The sequence below is a fragment of the Mauremys reevesii genome, linkage group 1, assembly GCF_016161935.1.
Source record: "Mauremys reevesii isolate NIE-2019 linkage group 1, ASM1616193v1, whole genome shotgun sequence".
NCBI classification, from domain to species: Eukaryota; Metazoa; Chordata; order Testudines; family Geoemydidae; genus Mauremys; species Mauremys reevesii.
In genome coordinates this window covers 104,027,002-104,038,385 of record NC_052623.1, presented here as the reverse complement: position 1 = coordinate 104,038,385, position 11,384 = coordinate 104,027,002, and positions in this window count along the sequence as shown.

The window sequence follows — 11,384 nt, the reverse complement described above, 5'->3', positions numbered from 1 at the left end:
GGGGGTGCAGCGTATGCTCCTGATCATGGGGGCCAGAGATACAGGCACAGATACAGCTCCATTTTCTTCTCATCGCCTTTGGGTGCTAGGACTTCAGCGAGTGCAAGAACTTCAGTGCAAGAGGGGAAGTTCCCTGTGCCCTCACTGCCTTGCAAATTCATGCAGGAGCCAGGGACAATTTACTGTGTTGCCTGTATGAGAGCAGAATGCTATATCATAATCTTAGTTTTAATAGGGGTGGTTATACTAAATATCAAGTCACCACTGTGTATTTAAAACAGATTTTAAAATTTCCTTTCAACAAGCCACTTTTTCCTCAAACATCTCCTCACTCTTAGCCTGGTCAGTTATAAAACACTAACCTTCTACGTATAACAGCAGCCAGTGCTGGAGATCTTTCAAATGGCATTAATAGCCTGAACTAAGTATGCCATGTTTCAATATATGTATGAGGAGGCAGTCTCTCTCTCCCTCCCTCCTGTCCATAAAATCTAGGCATTTTTACATGCATGTTCCTCTAAAAACTATACTCTTCGGTCCTTCTTTTGGAAGTGCTCGATCTTCAGAACAAAAGATAATCTGAGAAGTAATTAACTATTTATCATTCAGCAGCAGAGGTTGTTAGAGAGAACTAGTTCCATGATAAGCATGCATATGAGCTTCCTGAAGTCTCAGTGTGTAGCACACATGAAAAAGAAAGGGACCTTGAGGTCAGAAGCAGATTGCTATTATACATCACCAAGGACGGTGTGTCAAGTACCATACTTATGTGTGAAGTGGAAGAGAATTAATTAATACAAGTACAATTCAGACAGTACATGTTCTCTGGAGCAATACAAATGACTGGTGGCTTGCAATAATCATTGAGCCAGATCTATTTAAATAAGAAATTCTGAATGTATTAACATGTTAACTGACTTGTTAACAGTCCCAAGTATAGAGTGCACAACAAAAAGTTTGCGCTATTGTTTCCAAGGTTTTTAACAAGCTCTTCATTTTTCTCATAAAACATGTGGGTGTCAAGATGTTGTTGAGCTATTGCAGGCATTCTGCATGGTATTTAAACTTTGGAATAATAATATAATGCATAATTTTACACAACATGCACTTAAGCATTCTTTATGAGACTGAAATAAATCATTTGTTTTAGGAAACTCACTTGTCAGCACTCTGTAATTAGTTATTAGTGCCATCATGTTCTTGGATATCTTTTTCTTCACTAAGAGCCAGATTCTGCCACCCTTACCTTACCTCCATGGAGTAGTACTTTTCTTGATGGGTGGTCCTATTTACATCAGTGGTGCTAGACACTACTCCACAGAGGTAAGGGTGGTAGGATATGCTACTAAAGGGCTATATATCCTCCTGTATCACAAGATTCACTGGGCCTTTAAGAGGTTCAAGTCCCAGCTCTGATCTGTGCCTGGTTCCCACCTCTTCCTGATCACATAATGTAGCAAGCAGATGATTTCAAACCAGGCCTGCTGGAAAATCTGAGGCCCCCAGTTCTTAGCAGAGGGAGAACTAACAGGAGCAGCACTACACTGGGAGGCTGTCCTGGAACTGGTGAAGGACTGTTAGTGGCTCCTGGCTGCGTGGGAACTTAGCAGAAGAAGCCAGAAAAGAGGCAAAGAAAGCCTGATCAGCAATAGGCACTGGAGGAAATGACCCGGGGAGTCAGTGGGGCAGGGCAGTCCTAGGTTTAGAGCAGACTGCTGCCCATGATTTAGGGGTTCAGGGCTAGAGACTGTAGCAGAGGATGTCTCAACAGTGCCACCTACAGAGATGGAAGGGGCATACTGCACCTATGGGGAAAGAACTAGTGAGTTTGAGGGGGACCAATAAAGGTCTATTTAGGTTTTTTTCTGGATTCTTTTAATTTGATCTGGGCAGGGAGGATTCTTACTTTGGCCAAGGTCAATCACCAACAAACCCCAAATCACTTGTTCAGCCAGAGGACAAACTATGGTGTAGAGTGAGGGGAAACTGATGCAGTAGACAGCTCCTGATGCTGGACCAGGTAAGCTGCTATTACATCCTCCCTTTAGTCCTGCATTTACTTGAGTAAGGCAAATCTTGCTTTTAACTTTGCAAAATATTTTCTGAAAACTCAAAAGGCAGTGTCACATCAAGGTTGCACAATAGTTTTTCTGTTGGAAATTTTCAGTGAATCTTAAAAAATGTGTCATCCCTTAAAAACAGTGTGCCAGTTGCACAACTTAGCCGGAAAATCAGTTGCAAAAAAAAGTCTAATAGAACAAAACTGTTTTCCACTTTACTAGTGGAGAGTGGGTGTTTTGCTAAGTAGAGAACCAGATATTTTTGAGATCCTGAAGAATTATTTACTATATTTAATAGTGAAGAAAATAAGAGAAATGGAACAAGCTGGTGATGGGAGAGGGAGGGAAGGAAGACTGTAAACAGAGAAATAACCATTTTGATTATAGGAAATCATTTCATAGAGGGAGACGAACCTCTGGAATATACCGCATAACATTTTTTTTAAAAAAGCAAAGGACAAAACAGATGGGAGACAACTGAGGCAAATGGAAAAATATGGCTTTCCTATTCTCAAATCTGCACTGAGCCATAAGTGTCTAAACAGACCAAAACAAATTAATCCAGAGAATTTTAGGCCCTGATTCTCTCTACTCATAGGTGTAAAACAGAAATAAGTCCACTGACCTTAATAGACGTATTAGAAGCTAATTTCCATGGGCTGTCTTTTGAGTGGTGTTTTTGTGGCGGTTGTCTTCCTTGTAGAGAAAAGCATAATGTATGCCTGGACTACTACAGATAGCCTCACACTGGGACCTAGCCACTGATTTTTCCTTGTGAATAAGGCCTCTTCCAATCAGTGGTACATTAAAATTATAAGTAGCCAATTTATACATCAGAACAGCAGTGAATTATGCTGCAAACTAGGAATTATGAAGCAATGGTAACTGATTATGAAACTATTTGAAAACATTCAGTCCTACTAAAATATGACTATGTGGCGGTGTATGCACACCCCATCCCCCTCAGGGGTGGATCGTGGGTGCTCTGACATCGCAGTTACAGTCTACTACACTGTCCTGGGCCTCACAACAGTGCCACCCAATGGCCAGTCAAAGTGGCAGCCCTTAGGTTCTGGGCTGCATGGCCTAATGACCCGAGACAATATGGCTGCCATGAGTGCATGCAGGAGCCCACAAGAGCAGGGCAGCATGGCCTAGCGGCCAGAGTAAATGTGGCGGCCCTCAAGGCAGGGCGGCGTGTCCTAATGGCCAAATCCGGGGTCATTACTAACGGGAGATGGCGGCAGCATAGCGGGATCCGGGCCCACTAGACTCCTGGGTCCTGACCCAGGGCCCTAACAGTGGCAGAGTGGTCCACCACTGGGTCAGCAGGGAATCCAACCACAACACGCTGACCTTACACATGTGGGAGATACCACTCACTCCACTTCCCTGGGTCACTTCATACCTGGCTTCCTTAAACTGCAGTCCATATGACCTCAGGGTCTCCAGGCTCCTTGGTGCAGGTAATTCCCTGGGACTCCAACTCCCCCAGTCAGCTGTAGGCAATGGGTCTCCGGAATCTCCAGCTTTCACAGGCAAGTGCTGTAACAGTTCCTGGGCTGGAGCCTCCACCAAGTCTCCTTCCTCCTTGGCAGTCAGCCCAGACTGAATTGGGCTGCTCTCCTTTATACTAGCACAGCAGTTGGAGCAGGCCCAGCACAGTCCGAGGGGAGGGACTTCCTCCACCCATTGTGTGGGATTAACCCTTTCCAGCCTAGTGTGGGGTATGCACACCCCATCATAGGCTAACACAAAGCAAATACATATAATTTATGCATATTATTTGTAGTGTAGCAAAGGCACACCGCCAAATACTGTCTGAAATCTCTAGAATGTGCAAGAAGTTTATGATGATAGAAGCAGTAGTTAGTTAAACCAGCTCCTGACTTAATTTCAAGGGGCTCGCATTCACACTTCTGAGGTGAATGGAGCATAGCCTCAGAATTTCATACGCCATGTAAGTCAATGCAAGGAGGGGAATTTCATATTTGCTGCTATCTCTTCTAAATAGTTTTCTGTCTTAAGCCCTGTCTACACACGATAAGTAATGCTGACAAAGGAGGCCAGCAAACGGTGCAGCTGAGCTGATGCTAAACGTGGTTTAGTTGCAAAGGTAAAGGAGGATAAACCATGCCTGGACAATTTTTCTCTTGGCTGTCCAGAATTTCATCCTCTGTACATCTCCAGATATAACTTTTGGTGAAACACTCTTCTTGAGACTGAGAAAAGGAGAACTTATGCTTCACCAGGCTATTAAAAATTCAATAATTCTGAACAAATCTAGAATTAATGTATGTAATTTTTAAAGGATTAAATACATTGCAATATTTTTCTTGACTTATTCATCACTGCAGCGCCTTATATATTGCTGATATCAGCCTTATATTGCCTCACTCCCACAATGAGAACTAGGCACCTCGGTGCTCTGAAGTCCCAGTAGGTGCCTACTTGCATCTTTAGGTGCCTAAATACCTCTAAAATCTGGCCCTAAAAGTCTCAGGTTGTACCCTGTGGACCAAATTAAAAACTTGTATAAAAGTTGAAATCAGTAGGGTTATGCCTACAAGTGTCAAGGTTGAATTTGCCCCCCTTTGTACTGCTCCAATAGACCACTTTAGCACATTGTTCTGTTTATAAATAATTGTCAGCTTGCCAACTGCAAAGGGCTTGGTTCATTATGTCTGTTTTTAAAAGGGATGATACAGTATTAACACCGTGGTACAGAGAAGCAGAGCATGCAGTGGGTCACATTATTTTGCTCATACTTCTCACCTAAAACTTTTTTGTTTATCATTTTTAACTGCCAACTTTGTTTCTTTCTATTAGGTTGAAGTGAGCACTTCTCTACAATAGAGACCAGACTTACAATATTAGCAAAAAATTACTCAAGAGAGATTGGTTACCAAGGTCTAATCATAACCTCAGGGAATTAGCATGTCTATCTTGCATTTTGCAATGCCCTAAAGATGCAATTATTGTACTCTAGCCACATAATTTATTATGGTTATTAATGAAGGAATAATACATATACAGAATTATAAAGTGACATCCAAAAGTAGAATCTTACAATATAAACAAAGTTTATAGATGATATATTTTGATTTAGCTCAATAATTATGGCTCCAGACTTGCAAACTTTAAACACATGGTAGATAATGGTCTTTTACAGGATTACTCATATGAGTAAAGTTGACAGGATCAAGCTTTCTATATGATTAAATTAAGACATTTAATTTAACAGTACTCAGTAGGTGTGTTATCACAGGTGTGTTATCGTGGACTGTCAGTTATAAACCCCAATTTTAATGGGTGTACATGGTCACATACACAATACAAAATTCCTGGGGAGGAAAAGCTTGGCCTATTAAATTCATAGGAAGGGAGAGAATTTCCTTCTAAAATGATTTTTAAAACCCACTGGAGAAACAATTTCTGAGATTTTTTCCCTCTCCCTTAATTTTAAAAAAGCTTAATTAAAAAATACTTTCTAGACCAGTGTTTCCCAAACTGGGATCACCGCTTGTGTAGGGAAAGCCCCTGGCGGGCCGGGCCGGTTTGTTAACCTGCCCCGTCCGCAGGTCCGGCCGATCGCAGCTCCCACTGGCAGCGGTTCGCTGCTCCAGGCCAATGGGAGCTGCTGGAAGCGTCGCGGGCCGAGGGACATACTGGCCGCCACTTCCAGCAGCTCTCATTGGCCTGGAGCAGCAAACTGCGGCCAGTGGGAGTCGCGATCAGCCAGACCTGCAGACGCGGCAGGTAAACAAACCAGCCCAGCCCGCCAGGGGCTTTCCCTAAACAAGTGGCGTCCCAAGTTTGAGAAACACTGTTCTAGACAATAGCTGGAGTTTGCAATAAGGAGCACCCCCTGGTCTCTCTTTTAAAAAGTAAAAGAAGGTTTAAAAACACAGTGCTATTTTAAACAATCTTAAAGTATTGCAAATCTTTTCAATGATGATGTATTATGGCTAAATGTAATACACAAACTATAAAGTGCTGACATGCAAAGTTTGCCTCAATATAACACTTGAGTGCTGCAATCTTACCTTGCACTACAAACTACAGTAAATTTTGCTCCATTAACAATAACAACAGGCCCTATTGTTAATCTGAGTTTTACCAACAGAAGTGATTAGGAACATGATCAAGTCAAAGTATATAATTTATACAGCTGCTTTTGTGCATGCACACACATACTCAGAGCGCTGCACAAGTGGTTCAAATACAATATTGGACCCTAAATGACAGGCTAATTCATGTAGTTATGGCATTTTGTGAGATGGTACAATATCTCATTTTAGAAAAAAGATCTAGTATCCACTGTGCCTAAATACAGTTACTATTAAAGAATATTTATTCATGTCCAAATCTGTCTTTACTAACACTGAAAGCAATTTCCTTGGTCCAAAATCTATTCAATCCAAAGGCAAGCCCTGTTAACTTAGCTAAATTAGCCCCCATCATATTGTATGTATAGTTGGGGTTCTTTTTTCCCATGTGCATTACTTTACATTTATCCACATTAAATTTCATTGGCCATTTTGTTGCCCAATCACTTAGTTTTGTGAGATCTTTTTGAAGTTCTTCACAGTCTGCTTTGGTCTTAACTATCTTGAGCAGTTTAGTATCATCTGCAAACTTTGCCACCTCATTTTTTACCCCTTTCTCCAGATCATTTATGAATAAGTTGAATAGGATTGGTCCGAGGACTGACCCTTGGGGAACAGCACTAGTTACCCATCTCCATTCTGAGAATTTACCATTAATTCCTACCCTTTTTTTCCCTGACTTTTAACCAGTTCTCAGTCCATGAAAGGACCTTCCCTTTTATCCCATGGCAATTTAATTTATGTAAGAGCCTTTGGTGAGCGACCTCGTCAAAGGCTTTCTGGAAATCTAAGTACACTATGTCCATTGGATCCCCCTTGTCCACATGTTTGTTGACCCCTTCAAAGAACTCTAATAGATTAGTAAGACATGATTTCCCTTTACAGAAACCATGTTGACTTTTGCCCAACAATTTATGTTCTTCTGACCATTTTATTCTTTAATATTATTTCAACTAATTTGCCCGGTACTGACATTAGGGGCAGTTGAATCCTCCCTACCTCTAATAAAGAAAAGCTAAGGATGGTTGACCTAACGCTTTGACATTCAGGGCCACATTTAAAATGAAAGACCTAAGGAAAGATGGACCTATTGAATTGCCAGGGATGGAGAGGTGCAATCTCACCCACATCTGAAGGACACCCCCCACCACCACCCAAACCTACAGGGAGGAACCACTGGACCCAGGCATCAGAAGAGTTTAGAGGGCAACAAATGATAAAACACTGATGGGAGTGAGGTCATAGGGTTGAAATCAGGAAACCAGAGAGAGATATGAGCACAGAACCATGGACAGCACCCACTGCTCCTCAAAGGCATCCAGAGAGCCAATGCACACAGTCCAGATGAACTCTGCCTGGACACATGACATGAGGGAGGAGCAGAAACAGGTCCCACAGTTGCAGAGCACCTCCCAGTCCAACTTCCTCCTACTGGTGTGGGGGATGGCCACCTTGGCAAGCACCAGGAGGACATTGATGAGAGGCCTCGAGACTTCATGGGGCCATGGATGGGGTGTGCAACATAGGCACCAACTCCATGGGTGCTCCAGGGCTGGAGCACCCATGGCAGCTCCCCGTCCCTCTCCACCCCTGCTCCAGCTCACCTCTGCCTCCACTCTGCTTGCATCCGAAGAAGTGGGTGTTCACCCACGAAAGCTCATGCTACAAAACATCTGTTAGTCTATAAGGTGCCACAGGATTCTTTGCTGATCCTCCCCTGAGTGCACTGCCACGTCCTGCTTCTCCTCCCTTCCTTCCTCCCTCCCTCCCAGCATTTACACCATGAAACAGCTGTTTCGTGCAGCAAGCCTGGGAGGGAGGGGGGAGGAGGGGGAATGCGGCACGCTTGGGGGAGGAGGCGGGGCCAGGGCAGGGATTTGGGGAGGGGTCCAATAGGGGCAGGGAGGGGTGGAGTTAGGACAGGGACTTTGGGGCAGGGGTAGAGTTGGGGCAGAGGTGGGGCCGGGGGCGCAAGCACCCACCAGAGAAAAAAAAAGTTGGCACCTGTGGTGTGCAAATATCAGGAGATGCAGGGGAAAGTGCAGCCATAACCTGAGGAGAAGGTTCTGGAGGAGCTGGAAAAGGGGCTGAAACCCGGTGCACTCAAGGTGGATGTGTGCCAGGGTCTCCATCGCACTGCAGAAGGGGCAAGTGTTGGAAACGGGGGTGAACCACACCAGGTACATGCCTGTGCTCATGGCTCCATAAAGGAGCGATCAATTAATATCTCCAGTGGCCGGAGGACCAGGGTAGAATACAGGAGAGCAACCCGCTGGCTCTCACTCAATGAGAGAAGCCTGGCTGGATTCAGGACACTGAGTGGGACTGCTGGCAGACAGAGGCTCCCTGAAGGACAGTAGCCTGCAACAGGGAGCCCAAGGCAGTTGGGAAGGAGAGTGGGAGGAAGTCAGTCCACCTAGGATTCTTCATGCTGAGGGTCAGAGGGGAAGCCTGCATGGAGCAGGAAAACATCAGCTGAGTCAGGAACTGCCCTGCCAGGGAAACAGAGAAACCTCTCCTGCAGTAGAACTCACCGGGTGGGCAGAAAGTGTTCAGAAGTTCTGCAGTGAGCCTATGGAAGAGGTTTGGAGAGGGAGGAATTGATATACCTTGAGCCTGGGACAGGCTGTGGTAAGGTTGGAAGTGATACAGGAAGGCAGAGATATGCGTAGTTAGGCCTTGACTGCTTATTACTGGATCCCTGGACTGGAACCCAGGGGAGAGGGCAGCCTGGGTTCCCCTACCAGTCCACGCTGGAAGGTGACATGGAAATCCCCTGATAAGGGGTAAGAACTAATGAAACTCCCTGATAACATGGGTAAGGACTAGTGAGTCTGGGGTCTGGAGGTCAAAGGACAATTGTTTGTTGGACTACTGGTTTACCTCTGAAGGAGTGGGACTATATGTGACCTGGCTACAGGGCTAAGTTGTAAGTAGAAGCAGAGGACCACAGGGCCAGAGTGGAGCTGTCAGCAGGTGTCCCTAAGGAATCAGGCCTGCCCAGCCAGCAGGGGCCATGTAGGCTGGTGAGTCATATGTTCACAGCCTTTGACAGAACATTTTAAGTGAATATGTGCACTTGCAGGAAAAGGTACAATTACAGGGAGACATTTAAGGTAGGCTCCAAAGTTAGGTTATGCTCTGACAGTTTAAATGAAGCAGCATTTTCGTCCAGTCCAGCAGAAATTCATTTACACACTACACAATTCTCACCGAAGAAATCTCTTTTTTATGTACCAGTACAAGCTGTTATGTATTCCTCAACCCTCATTGAATAGCAGAATCGGACCCTATGTCAATAAGCATTCAGAGACACACAGACCTCCTATAGCCTGATTCAAAATCAGGCATTCTAATCTCAGTTATACCATTGTAGGAGAAACTCCACTGAAGCCAATGGGCCAAATTCTGCTTTCATGTCAATGAAAAATGGAGTCACTCCACTGAAGCCTATAGAATTACATGATGGAAAACCATTGTGAGATCAGTATCAGGCCTTGATACACAGTGGTCTCCTCACCCCTAAAGAGCTGAGTAGTAGACAAAAACTAACACACTCAAAGAGTCAGATTCTCTTACAATTTGTTAAATCCTTTTTCACACCATAATGTGTGGTGGTGGAGACCAGCATCACAAACCAAAAATTACCATGATTACTTGATGCATTTTTGTTACTGCAAAACATTATTGTCATGGGAACATGGGTGTTAGTTTACTATTCTTTTGCTCTACTTTCATTATACCAATTTTCTCCCAAAAATATCAGTCAAACAGGGAAAATAGAAGCCTCTCTGAGCCAAACAAATGCAATCTTCAAATACTGTAATTAGAAAACGCCTGCAGATTTGAAAGAAAGAAGAGGAAAAGAAGAAACTACATATAGCAATACAATTTCTAGTGTTTTGATCATATTCCATAAGAAGATACTTGGTATTCTTATGAGAATCAAGTGTGCTAGTCTACAGAAATCAAATTGTGTGTGTTTTTGGGGGAGATAGAAGTATTTATAACACATGTATATAGCTCCCTTCATTCAAAAGAACCAGAGTCGCACACTGTTGGACAGTTTGTAGTGCAATGCACTGTGCTTTTTAGCAGTGCCAGCACCATTATAAAAGGAGGTAAGGAAAGGGGTAAAAACATAACTAAAACTAGAATGGAAAACATGTGATGGGAGGTGATGTTAGATTGTAATTGTCAACTATTAAATCCTGTTCTTGTTGTTATGCTCATTGTGACACTGCACTCTATATGATTTTACGAAAGTATGCTGATGAGTGTGAATATAATGTAACTAAAATATTCTTCATGCAAAAGGTCTCTTGTAAGGTATCATTACAAAGCTTATAATCTACTAAGTGTGTTCATCCTATTTGTATAAATGCATCACTCTTGTATCTGAAGTGGGTGAAACAGAACAAACGGGGTGGCCATCATGCGAAATCCCTTAGCTCCCACCTGAGCTGGAACAAGGGCTGTACCAGGGGAAAGGATTGTGCCCAGACTAGGAAGGCATCCAGTCTGTGGAAGAAACTTATTGAAACAGCTCAGAGAGTGAGATTTTATCTATATTCAGTTTTATTACTGTACTAGGCTTAGACTTGTGTGTTTTATTTTATTTTGCTTGGTAATTCACTTTGTTCTGTCTCTTACTACTTGGAACCACTTAAATCCTACTTTTTGTATTTAATAAAATCACTTTTTACTTATTAATTTACCCAAAGTATGTATTAACACCTGGGGGTGGGGGGGCAAACAGCTGTGCATCTCTCTCTATCAGTGTTATAGAGGGCAAACAATTTATGAGTTTACCCTGTAAAAAGTTTATACAGGGTAAAACAGATTTATTTGGGGTTTGGACCCCATTGGGAGTTGGGCATCTGAATGTTAAAGACAGGAACACTTCTTAAGCTGCTTTCAGTTAAGTCTGCAGCTTTGGGGCACGTAGTTCAGACCCTGGGTCTGTGTTGGAGCAGACTGGTGTGTCTGGCTCAAACCAGGCAGGGCTCTGGAGTCCCAAGCTGGCAGGGAAAGCGGGGGCAGAAGTAGTCTTAGCATATCAGTTGGCAGTCCCCAGGGATTTCTGTGTCCCAGCCCGTCACGCTCACATTATCCAGATTATTAGTAATGAGGGGGAATCCTATTTAAATAACGTTTTAGTGACTGATTCTCCAAGCTCTGCTTAAGCAGTTCTCCCTTTATGTTAATAATGAGT